Raw genomic sequence first — 14199 nt, 5'->3', positions numbered from 1 at the left:
GGAACTTCGGGAGAACTCCTAGAGATGGACAGGCTCCTCCGTCGAAGGCCAACAGATTCTGAGTGACTGGCCCAAGCTGTGAGGAACCTAAAGCTTGCCAAGTAGTGTACAACATAAGACTGACAGACGCCCCTTCATCCAAAACAGTGCCAGGTACTGCCTTAGCACAGGCATGTACTGTAATATGGAAAGGCATATGGGATGGAAGGCGACCGACGATTCCAATCAAAGGAAGCGACCAGACTACTTGGTGGGGGAATCGTATGATTGCCCCCATGTGCTAAAGGAACCGAAGGAGAATCTTCGGGAGTAGCTAGGTTAGGAGAGTCATTTCGGGACTCAGGGGAATCTGAAGAGATGAGAAGAACATAGGCGTGATTCTCTTCTGAAACAGAGTGAGCAAGCGGCGGACTCGATTCGACACTCTTTCCGACCAATGGTTGGTCTGGAACAGGCTGGGGACAGCCGGGTTCGAGAAGAGGGGCTTGGACAAGAGAAGAATTTGAAGCAATCTCTTTGTCAGCAGGGGGATGATCTGCAGCTGCAGAGAGACGTTGATAACCAACGGGAAGTTGGGGTGAAGGAGCTGTAATACTTTCCAAGAAAACAAAGGCTTTATCCATGAGTGGACAAAGGTGAAGGGGATGATTACCTTCACAAAGTCTACAGGGGATTCAAATCTTCCCTTTTTCCTTACCATTCCCAACTGATAAGGTAGCATCACCGTGAGCTTCAGAGGACGATGAGGGGCGGGCCGGATCACGAGACTATACTTCTAGTACCCTGGGAATGCCAGGACAATCGCGAAGAAGATGGTCCTCCTTGCATAATCGGCAAGGAAACTTGACATTCTGCGGAGGAGCGGAAGGGGGCCCGACTTCAGGTATACTCGAGGGGGTAACTGCACTTGTAACCTCTTCCTTAGGAGCCTTCTTCTTCTTCGTCTTCTTCTTCTTCTTCTTAGCCACCTGGTTACTCGAATCTAGACTTTCACCGGGTGAAGTAGAAGATGAGGACGTAGAAGTGGGCGTAGAAGGGGAGAGATCCACCTTAGAATCAACATCATGTTGTTCAGGTGGAGGGACGGATTGACTAGGCGATGAGACGGCAGGGACCAAAGAGGTTGAGAAAAACCAAACTGGCAACCCAACAGTTAACCCTGGGAGGGACAACGTCGCCATATAAGGAGCACCAACATTTCCAAAAGGAGCGAAATGACCAGGGTTCCCGTCAGAGGGGATCCCTGGGTTGGTGAACTCCAAGAAAGTTGCCATCGAGAATGAAGAGAAGCCTACTCAAGCTAACACAAACAAGATATAACTGGGTAATGTTAATCGTGGCCAAATAAATTTTAAGACGCAAGGACACAACTTGACCTTTTCATGTTTTAAGAGTCGAGAAAAGGACAAAAAGATGACTCTAGTCTCCTTCGAATGTTTAGTGAGCCAGAAGTGACAAATGCTCAGCTGAGCCTTTTCGTTTAAGGAGTCTGAAAAGGATCAAAAGTGACTACTCTGGAGAGCTAGGCAAAAAGGTTTACCAAACAAATCCGTAAAACTACATATACACCTTGGCAGTCATATGAAAACCAAGGACTTTCCGTACGGTAGTCAATCTTCCCGAATGCTGTGTTCGGTGCGTTACAGCTTGTAAGGCGGCAGACATGGTTTCCTGTGGATAAAGGATGATAACCTAGTGGTGTCTCCCCTATATACGCGACGGTACGTGGGCGCTCAAGTCCGTTCTAGACCACTATCGAGTCACAAAAGGAGGAATCACCCAACCGTAATGTGAAACAACAGTGACTAGGTTTAACGACGCCGGAGCATGTCTCTAGCCTAGACCTCTAATGAGTGAGCGTTATGTTCCAATGCGTTTTTAAGTTCATTCAGTTCATTTTATGGTTGATCTTTAGTTAAGTTTCAATTTCTAGGTCCTACCGCATGTAATCTCTCACAATTCCCTAAATGCAAACTATATGCGAAAGAATATCATTTCGTTCGATGAATACTAACTACGAGAGAGTTAATAATTTTTCAAACAAAATGACCACAAACAATCAAGAAGCACTCTAGTGTAGCTAATGACAAATAAGCGAAACTTTTCTTTGTTTTAAATCACTTAATCAATGAAAAGCTTCTAATTTCAATTAACTAATGCAACGCAAAAGAGATTATTCGTTTTTATTTTCAATGGAAAAGTGCACTAAACAAATTTTGAGAGATAGTAACACCGAGCAAAAGATCAATTTTACTCAATGAGCACTCAACGGAATCCTCAAAACACCAAAACAGTCCTTCAAACCAAAAAGAAAGCACAAAGACCTCTATGAGCTATGTGATCTAAGCCCAAACGAAGCCAAGTGAAAAAGAAGCAAATCACTTGAATAATAAGAAAAAGCTTTGACAACTATTGAGCAAATGAAAAAAGTAGTCACAAAGTCGACTGGACGATCAAAGAACCCAAGACTCCTACAGGAGGCTCGACGCACAAAGCCACTAGATGCCCTAGGGCTAAAAAGTGAAATCGATAGAAAGAGGCAAACACCCGAAGGATGAAGGTCTAAAACCAGTCAAACAAGGATCAAACACACTCCAGTAATTGAAAAAGACGCGGCCACATACAAATCCAAGCTCAGAGAGCTTGAAGACAATAGAACTGGAAAAGTTGACAGGCCTGAAGCGACTGTCAGGCTACAACTCGCGCTTTTATGGGATTGGCGTGGGTTGTTTTTGAGCAACTTGCGCCAATTGGCATGACTCTAAAGCTAAAAAGTGCGCTAATCAAGTTTGCTAAGTCAAAAACAAAAGCAAGCAACTTAGGGCTTGAAGACAGTATCTAGGCAAACCAGGAAGCAAGAAACAACAAGAAATCCAACCCAGAAAGGTATCTAAGCAACCAAACGAGAAACCAAAGAGACAAGACTCCCCAGTGGAGTCGCCAAATTGTTGTGGAGGTAAATTCTCTCTGCGGACAGAGACGATCCCTACTAGCCCAGACCAGGTCTAGCAACAATCAAACAATGCTACCACACAAGTTCCTAATTGCAAATAAAAGTGGATGGTGAGAACCTACTTGGATTCCAACGCTAATATTCGTAGAAGAGACGTCGCCCTCGTTCCTTTGCCTCGGTCGGTCACGATCCCCACGATCTCCGTGATTGGACACCTGCACATGCAAAGAACAACACAAATACAAGCATAAAATCCAATAGATGCAACTATATATCAGTCAGAAAAGATATAACTCAACATCAATCATAAGACAATGAGAGTGGAACCATAATGATAATCATCTATTATTGATAAATAACAAAGAAGAATACAGCCATTGTTCTGACGTCAAATCCTCCTTTGGCTGGGTAGTCAGCTACACAAGTCTTGCAAAGCTTATTGGGATGAGGAACAAGCCTCTCTCTCTTTGGGTGACAAGAATCTCCTTACTTAGATTTGGCCTTATGGGTGCAAAGAAGGCTCTTGCAGCTTCAAACTCTCTATCACTATGCTAGAACTAGAGCTATGGTAACTATGACTAGCTTGCTCAAGGCATAAGGGTAAGCTTTTATAGATAGAGAAGAAAGAGATAGGATCAACCACATTATTCATGGGATTGGCTTTATCACTTGGAAACTTCCATGAAAGGTGGCAAACCACTTTCCCTTCTACGTAGATTCGAAGCCAAACCATCCTAGCTCAACATAGATTCAGTTGGTGAATGGGTTGAAGAGAACCTTTGGGAGCTTGTTGGTTAAAAAATTTACTCAATTTTGTTGGCGCAAGTGGGACTCTGAGACAGAGCGCCAATGGCGCGCCCTTTTTAGAGGATTTCCCTCATTGGCGCGGGCAGTGAACTGTGGATCCACGCTAATGCAAAAAGAGCTGTTTTCATGGGTATTTTGCAGGAGATGTCTTCAAGGCATATGAAGCTCATACTTAGAGGAATATGATGCAAGTGGTTTCAGGTCATGTCACTTCTCACAGGTCCCGGAATGAGTCCTCCAGTGTGCGGGTGAGGGGTAACAGGGACGGTGACAAACGGTGACAAATTGCTGTGTAACACCAGGGGCCCAATACCTGGGTTCAATATTTCGGACACAATACCAAGGTCCAAAACCATAGGTCCAATTACCATCGATCCAAAAATAATCTTTCCCACATGTACATGATTTTCTGTGCAAGAAAGTGCGTGTATATGCATACGCGACTTTTTATCATCAACACCGTGTATATATGCGATCTGGTTAAAATGAACCTGCATATATGAAGTTTTCTTCCATTCTAAGAGCTTGAACTGTGATCTGCATCTGAGTACGTTGCCATCAAGGACAACACCTCTGCCATAGTGCCAAACCTGTGTCATAATGCCAACACTTGACCCGTGAACTGATCTACTTCACCTATCTAGTGATGATGTGTCTAAGGAAAACCTTTTCCTTACTGAATACTACATCATAACCTCTGTCTTCCAGAATCGCGATCGACACCAAGTTTCTCTTCAGTCCTGGTACATACTTGAAATTGGTCAAGGTATGGCAAGCTCCATGCTCCCTCTGAAAAATAACCATGCCTACACCTGAGACACTATACTTTTCATCATTACCCATCGCTATGAGTATCTGGAGATCTTTCTCCTCCAAAGTACTGAACAAACTCTTGTCGCTGGTCATGTGGAAAGAAGCTTCACTGTCAAGAAACCAACCACTTCCCACATGGATGAAACCATGCATGCGAAGACTGCGAAATCCAACTCGAACTATGAAGCAAGTGCCTCACCTTGAGATCCTTCCTCGGATCCCTTCTTGGATTTCCTCAGTGGAAAATTTGTAACAAAATGACCCACCTCATGACAATGAAAGCATCATACTTTTGATTTGTCAACCTTCTTCCCACCATGGGAAGAACTAAATTCGGGAAGAGAAACCTTCTCCTTCCCCTTCTTCGCCTTACTTGCTAAGACACAGTTATCTTCATCCTCCATGCATGAAGAACCGTCTCTGGTGCTCCGTCTGATCTCCTCCTACATCAAATCTGACCATAGTCATTCCCAATCTGGTAGTTTCTCTCTTCTATTAACCGAGTCCTGGTAGCTATGCTAGCTCTTAGGAAGTCTGAGGAGTGCAAGAATCACCATGTCATCATCAGCTGTCACGACCCCTACACTTGCAAGCTCATCCCTCCATTTGGTGAGCTTGGTCAGATACATAGATATCGTGTCGCCCTTTCACACTTGATCTTTTGAAGTTTGTCCTTCAGTGCCAACTTCCTCTAATCATTGTTGTTTTGATAAAGATCTTTCAATCTTTTCCACATCAAAAACGGAGTCTCCTTCCCATGGAGGCTTGAGACTATGTGATCTCGAACTCCCTCCAGGATGATTCTCGTAGCTCTAGCCACACACTTCCTCCATTCCGCCAACTCTTGGGCATTAGATCCTGAGGGCTTGGGGACTTCTTGATCAATGAAGTCCTTCACCCCGTTATCCTCTAATACTGCCTCCATGCGATCCTTCCAAGCTGCATAGTTTGAGCTACCATCCAGTGCATACTCAAGCCTCAGACCGTAGAATGCCATCGGTGAAATAGATGTGATAAGAACTTGAGATCTATATCCCAAATAATAAACTTCAAATTCCTTCTTATATACTGTTCTTCCTTGATCACCTGTGCTCCGATACCATGTAGAATTTTCTCTACAAATCAACTAGCTCACTGATATCATGTAGAAATTTCACCTGTAGATCAAACTGATATATGCAATGTACTAAAGCATAATACTAGATCTACATCTACCATAAACTTAGCGGAAGCTTAATTGATTCAACATGAGCAACATCAAGCATGAGCACATATAACTGATAAGAAGGAATCAATCACACATAACACATAATATATCACTGGGGAAAGCACCAACATGAAACCCCAACACTGTATTATCAATCAAGTGGAAATCCTCAACAACATACAAAAATAATAAGCTCAAAAGCTATCCTGCTCTCTCTGTACTCTGATGATCTTCAATCAAAAGATGAAAATCATGGACTATCTAGGTGTCATTATATAGGCTATAAGTTGGCTTGATCATACCTGCTGTCACTTCAGGTCCAACTACGTAGTCATAGAAGAAAATAGATTCCTTCCTCAATCAAGGAATACTTACTAGAAATATCCTAGCATCTGATAGTACATTGTCCCACATCTGATCTCAACTAGGTCTCTGTCTGAACTGACATGCATCAGTTATCCATGAGAAAATACTCAGTTATCTAAAAATAATAGTTGTCACATGCATGCAAGCATTAACAAACTGTATCTCATTAATTTAACAACTTGTTAAATTAATCTAACTGGACTTGACTAAGTTAAACTAAGTCAACTAATCCTCTCAATATAGAACTGAACCTTATCTCCTTTAATCAAGGGATAAATTCCTAAATCAAAGGAGAAAATAATTGCATGATCTCACAAAGACCTCTAGTCTGATTCTCCTCAACTAATTAACTCATAGAGAATTAATTAATTAATTTCCAAACCACTGGTAAGACCAAATTCGAATTTTACTTCATATAGTTAGACCAGGGACTGCTAACAATAGGAAGGGACCTAGAAATGCTATTTTAGAAAGTGCTATTTTTAGCAGTTTCACCTCTCACCTAATGTGGCCAATGACCTCACTGGACAAACTGCTATTTTTAGCATGTTCTATTTTTAACGTTTCTTGTTGCACATTTTTCAACAAAAAGAACAAAAAGCAACCCAAAAAGCCAAAAGGCTGGCAATGCATAGACATTTTGGGAGAAGAAGCAGGACAAGTAGTAGGAGAAAATAATGTAGAAACAGATTTATGGAAGGACCAGACCAACACTGAAAAGGAGGAGACAGACCCTACAACTGCCTGCGTTTTGAGGCCCAACAACACCTTATCGCATCAGGAGTCCCAAAATACAGGAATGGAAGTACATATCAGCAAACAAACTTATGGATAAGGGGGATCTGATTCTGACAAAGAATATCCTATACACACAGATGAAAATCAAATGTCCATTGTAACTTCCACTCCCAACACTAGAGGTTGGAGAAAAGTGGAAAAGAAGAGAGGTAGAAAAGAATAGGTTGCTTTAATTTCTAGTTTCTCTTATGTATTCTGTGTGAACAAAACCAACTCTTTTTGCATATGCTATTTAGCATCTACAATATGTAATTTTGTCTTATGAATAAAATTACGATTTTTCCAAGGGGAAAAATAATAATAATAATAATAATACAAATAACTATAAAATCAAAGTTTATAAATCTATTTATTTTAATGTTTTAGGTATTAATGTTAAAAAATAAATATAAATTAATACAAATAAATAAATAAATATATGTTTAATCAGACGAGTAAAATTAAATAGATAAAATATATAACTAAGGAACAAAAAGTTATATACATAAACTACATATATTAAAGGATCTAATAATCATGTTGCGCAAAAAGAAAGTTAGGGAGAGACTCTAAGATTTATAAAATTACAAAGCATAAAGGGAAACAAAAAGTATCACGAACGAAGAAAACAATAGAACACATAAAATGAAAACTTAAAAATAACAAATAACAAATAATAATGAGAAAAATAATAAAAATAATAAAAACCAAGGAGAAGAGAGAGAGGAATCAAGAAGCGAGAGCTAGAATCCAACTCTTAATTTCTAACCGTCATCCCTATTGAGATTTTTGGCATGCATTTCAATCTCAATCGCTTCCCTAAGCTTCCTATGGTGGAAATGATCCACCTTGGCAATGACTTTGGAATCCTCAATGCAAACATGGTGCTTTGTTTTTTCTGCATGCTCGGCTAGCGCTTATGAGCAGGATCAGCTGTGTCTAATATCTGCAACATGCTCATGGATTCTTTATTTAATAGACCTACCCATTTCCCCAATATAGGGAATCCCACAGGAGCAGGGAACAAGGTAGACACCCTTCGTGTCCTTAGGGTCAATAGGGTCTTTTACCGATCCCAGAGAATTCTTAATGGTTTGGAGAGGCCTAAATGAGGAAGCGACATTAATCTTTCTAAGGATATGGGCAATCCTATCCATGGTTCCTTGGATATACGGGAGATGAACCTTAGAGACAAGATCTACATGAGTAGGTTTACCTCTTGAAACTTTGGATGCCTTTTGAAAGGTCTTGAGGCTCTGGAATCTGCTATACCCATTCGTCCTAAAAACTTCAAGAACGTGAGATCTCTCTTGATCTAGGTGGCTATCATCAGAGATTCTTAGGGCCCAGGTAGCACGAGTACTGAGAACACCAAATTTTTAAGCTGGAAAGTGATGAGAGCTGGCATGGAGATATTGATCCGTGTGAGTTTTCTTTCGAAACACTCGGTGACAGACAAAACCATCATCCATTCTAGAAAGGAGAATGTCAAGGAAGGGTAGGAAACCATTCTCTTCCACTTCCATCGTGAACTTGATGGAATTTGATTGATAATTAAGGTGGTTTAGAAACAGATCCAATTTCTCGCGGCCATGAGGCCAAATGACACAGGTATCATCAACGAATCTCTTCCACTTTTTAGGGCAAAATAGAGCTGAGGCTAAAGCCTTGGTTTTAAAATCTTCGATAAATAAGTTAGCGACAATAGGGAAGAGAGTGGAACCCATTGCAACACCCCAAGTTTGCTCATAGAACTCACCTTGGAAACTGAGGAAAGTTGAGGTGAGGCAGAGCTCAACTAATTTTACAATGTCTTTTTCAGTGATGCAATTGATGATATCAATGGCCTCTTGAATGGGGATTTTGGTGTATAAGGATACAACGTCAAAACTAACCAGAAAATCTCTAGGTTCCAACTTGATATCCTTCCACTCTTGAATAAAGGAGGTAGAGTCTTTAACAAAAGAATCAATGCGACCTACTAGAGGCTTAAGCTTTTGAGCTAAGGAATTGTCAAGAAGATAAGTGGGACCACCTATCGTGTTAACGATAGGCCTTAAGGGAGCCCCAGATTTATGAATCTTCAGAAGGCCATAAATTCTAGGGGTAAGGGAATTTCTCTACGAGACAAAGGATTAAGGGACGGACTCGACTTGATAGCACTTTCCACCTCCTTAGAAACATATTTAATGAGATTTTCTTAAGCTTGATGTAACTCCCACTATCATAAAGATGGTCAATCATTTTGGAGATGTAGTCAGACTTATCAAGAATGACGACATCCCCACCTTTGTCAGCTTTAAGGACAAGAATGTCAGGGTTGTCCCTTAGGGACTTAAGAGCAAGAAACTCTGCTTTGCTCAGGTTTTTCTTGGGAGGTCTAGCCTTCCTAAGAACAACAACACAATCTTGTCTTATAGTTTCCTTGACATTGTCAGGAAGGTCCTTGATTCCAAATTCGATGTTGCAAATAATGTCATCGAAGGTCCTTTTATTTTTTAGTAGTGAATTTGATAATTGAAATTGTTTCTTATAATATGAGATTGACTTTGTGCACTACCATTATAATTATTAATTACTATCTCAATATTTTTAACATAAAAATAATTAAATAATAAAAAATATAACATTTTATACCATACATTTTGTATTTATTTACTTAAAAATATAAAAAAACATATTAACCAATCATTAAAACGGGAAAAATATTATAGGGACAATAAGCTACATAACAATGATGATTCACCATGTTTTGGTGATAAACACATTTGTTTATCCAATTTTTGCATTCCTTTTATCTTTCAGCTAGTCATAATTTACATGACATGTGAAAGGATAAAGAGGAAGGTGATAATTGTTGCAAGCAAAGTTGGTATGGAATTTATAGTATTTATTATTTAAGTAAAGAGTTTAATTGAATTTCAAAAGTTTTGCAAGTAAATTGTAATAAAATAATTTTTAATTATATATATATATATATATATATATATATATATATATTTATATTTAATTGTTTATATATATAGATATATATTAATTGCAAAATTTAGGAGGAGAGTATAGTTATATATTGGGACTTACATCATGATTTTCTTCCATCTTCAAGATTATCTACAAACTCGTGAATTAAAATTATTCTATGGAGAGGAATACAATTGATAGTAAGCATATATGGGGCTTTTGAGGTGAATACCTTCCAATAGAGCCTCAAAATTATACAAAACTTTACATTAATTGCAAACATTTAAAGGGAGATTGTAGCTATATATTAGAAGATACATTATGATCTTCTTGCATCTTCAGTATCATCTACAAACTCATGAACTAAAATGATTCTTTGAAGAGGAATACAATCGATACTAAGCATTTAAGGTCTTTGGAGGCAAATACCTTCCAAAAGAGCCCCAAAATTCGACAAAAAATTACATTAATTGCAAAAATTAAGGGGATATTATAGCTATAAATTGGGAGTTAGATTGTGATTTTCTTCTATCTTCAGTATCATCTAAAAACTCATGAGCTAAAATTATTCTCTGAAGAGTAATACAAATGATACTATCATATATGGGTCTTTGGAGGTGAATACTTTCCAACAGAGCCCCAAAATTAGATAAAACTTGCAGTATATATAACCTACTTTAAAATATAATCCTTTATTATAATATATTTCTCCAAATCCAGTAGATTAATACTTGAACATAGAATTCACATCTTATATGTAGAACACCAAAATCATAGGTTATACGTTGGGAGATTTCATGAAAATAGTGTTTTTTTTAAATACATTTTACATTTCTGGATTTATTATTGTATGATTAATTATCTTTTGTATAAATAAAAATTCTCATGATTACTTTTGTGTATTGATCAGGCATCTTTATAGTTTTTTGATGACTGGATAGGTGGAAATATAACCCTATATTAACCCCACATTGAGATCCATTACATGTTTGAGCAATATAAGTCCACGATCAATAACATAAGTAGCGTGACTGTCACTACTTACCACATTGAATGACCGGATAGGTAGAGATATGAAATTTGACATCACTGGTTTTTTTGTGAGTGTTTTGTAGGGGAATTGGAACATGCTCATGGTTTCATATGTGTGGAAATTGACTGCATGGTAGTTTTATCACCGTAGAATTTTGGAATTAGGTGGTGCCCTTGACTATTCAACAACTCTAATATTAAATTTAAGAGGTAACATTAAAAATGGAGATTAATATGATTAAATGATAATGAAACAAAAACTATTCCCTTGAGCTCAGATCCCTACATCAAGTGACAGATCCCTACATCAAGTGACAAAATATATTTAATTATTCATTTAAATAACTATGAGGTATAAGCCCCAAGGGTTAGTTCAGTTGTTCGAGTTCCCGTTGCCAAGTACCTCAATAGTTGGAAGGTCATGAGGTCAAATATCCTCGACACCCTTGGGGTTAGGCCCTGCTTCTTTGGCAGGCGGGTAGATCCCTTCGGGTTGATCTACCTAGATTTTTCTCGTGTATGTAGCGGCCACCTAGTGTCCGCGAACCACCCTTAAAAAAAATAACTATAAGGTATAGACCAATGGGTTTGTGGGTTTGTGTGGGGTTAGGTCTCTACTAGGTCATTGGTTTAAATATCATAGGGAGAGATTGAGGATGAGAGTAGTCCACAGATATATTTTATTGAAAGGATTCCATTATTGGTGAAATTTGATTTTCATAGTATTTATTTTATAATGGTTGATTTTCATTATTTATTTTCATTGGTTTTCATATATATGTGATTGTAGAGTTTGGTTTGTTTGGTATGTTTTATGAAAATAACCATTGCTATAAAAGACATTATACAAATCAATTCGAATTTACACTTTCATCTCCACCTTCTCTATTTTTTTATTTTAACTGATAATTTATGTTTTCTACTCTCGATAGATGTTCCATACATATAAGCTAATTTTTTTTTTCATCAATTTCAAAAGAGGGTAACCACTAATTTGCACAATAGACAGTGTCAATGATACTGTTCAATGCAGGAACTCTTTCAATATCAAATTTGTTTTATTGGAAGATTAAGATTTGGGTTTGGTGAAGAAACATGTTCAAGTATTGTTGGCTTCTGTTGTTCAAAATGAAACATGCTCATGAGTTAAAGGTTTTTGGATTTCATATAGTTAGGGTGATGTATTCTTATGCTCTCTTAACAATTTTAAAACTACACATGCTTTAGGATTACAATTAAAAATGTAATTTTTTATGGAATTAGTTCAAGTTTTAAGACCCTAATTCAACATGCAATTTCATGTGAATCATGGGTTATACATTGCATGGTTTCACATGAATCATATTTTTTGAAATGCATTTTACATTTTTACCTTTATTATTGTATAACTAATTATCTTTTATGTAAAAAAAAACTCTCTTTATATTAGCAAGGCGTCTTTTTAATTTTTTGATCACTGGATATGATCCAAACTTAAACAGGAATGCAACAAATTACAAATATAACCATAAATACATAAATGCAGTAGAAATAACACTTCATTTCATTAATATCAGAATATTAAAATATGGTTATAAACATAATGGAAATAAACTAACTCAGGTGATGTTAGCTTATCTCTGAGAAGAGATGTGGTGGCTACATGCCTTTGAACTATGTTACAATGAGGCTCCAAGGCCTATTTATTATTGAGAAACAATGGAAAACCCTAAACATCCAGAAACCTAATCCTAGGAGATGAAGCGCCAAAACTGTGGGCCCCATTTGGGTACATCAATTTCCCAAGGTCATACCTTTGGAATACTATCTCTTCTTAGTTATAATAATACCTCGTTTCTGAGATCTCGAAGAGTAGGCTCAAAACAAACTAGCATACTTGCTTGGGACTTTTCTGGTCTCTCTTTTTTCCCTAAAAAATGTTGTTTAGGGCCTTAAAACGACTTTGGAAGTTCAGGACTAGGAAAACTGCCAAAAATGGTAAATTGTGCTACAATTAAGGGAACTAAAAAACTAAAAGAGATACTATTGGGGGTCCAAGTGGAATTGGATAGTGGCCACCAATATCGACCTGGATTAGTCATCCTCCCTTAGGAAGGAATGGTCCCCATTGCATTGAGTGACTCCTAAGGTGGGGAAACTTCTGTTGAACTTGGTCCCTGGTGAGCCACTTGCCTTGGTGTAGGAGTTGGCTAGCTTTGACAACCCGATACAGTTGGATCTTCTTCTAGCAATTGTTCTTGATCTGTATGTCCATGATCTAATCAGTTGTGGCATGTTCCATGTAGTTTAGGTTTATCTTTGTTCGTGTGATTTGTTCTGCAATGCCGGATATGTCCAACAATGGTGGAAAGTATTGTTGAAGGTGGTCTACATTGAACAGTGTGTTGAAAAGTGTGCAACAAGAAATGCTAAATTTAGAAAGTGCTAAATATAGAACTGCTAAAAATAGCACTTCTAAAAATAGCAGTTTGGCCAATGAGCATTTTGTCCACCTTGGGAGAGAGGTGAAACTGCTAAAAATAGAATCTTCTAAAAATAGAATCTTCTAAAAATAGAATTTCTAGGTCCTTTCCTATTTTTATAGTCCCTGGTCTAACTATAGGAAGTAAAAACGAATTTGGTCTTAACAACAGTTTAAAATATTAATTAATTAATCTCCATGAGTTAATTAGTTAAGGAAAAACAAACTTGAAGTCTATGTGAGGACATGCAACAATTTATCTATTAATTGATGAATTTATCCATCAGTTAAAGAGATAAGGATGAGTTGAAATTATGAGTTCTAATTAGTTGGCTCAATTAACTGAGTCAAATCTAGTTAGATTAATTTAACAAGTTGTTAAATTAATGAGATTTAGTTTGTTAATGCTTGCATGCATGTAACAACTAGTATTTTAAGATAACTGAATATTATAGCTTAAATAACTCATGCATCTCAGTTCAGACAGAGACCCAGTTGAGATCATAGAAGGGATAGTGTACTATCAGTTGGACGAATATTTTTCCTATAAAGGAAGCTCATCCATGACGCGGTTTTATCTCCTTCAGGTTTGTGTAGTTATTTCAAAGGTTAGTGTTGTGTGTGAGGTGAGAATCACACAAGTTGCAGTTAGAGGACCCAGGAAAAACTGTGCATAGAAATAGGGGGCTTGGAGGGCAGAGGAGAAGGTTTGTGAGAAGCCTTTGACTGTCTATGAGCAGCAGAGGGATTATACTGAGAGCTGGCTAGCTGTGAGAGCTAAGGCTTTGTGTAATCCGGACTATATTTCCACTTGTATGATAA

The sequence above is a fragment of the Pinus tabuliformis genome, chromosome 3_2 (assembly GCF_031772625.1).
Source record: "Pinus tabuliformis cultivar Carrire ecotype Pingquan chromosome 3_2, CPIR1, whole genome shotgun sequence".
Classification (NCBI taxonomy): Eukaryota; Viridiplantae; Streptophyta; class Pinopsida; order Pinales; family Pinaceae; genus Pinus; species Pinus tabuliformis.
Note: the sequence above shows the minus strand (reverse complement) of the source record.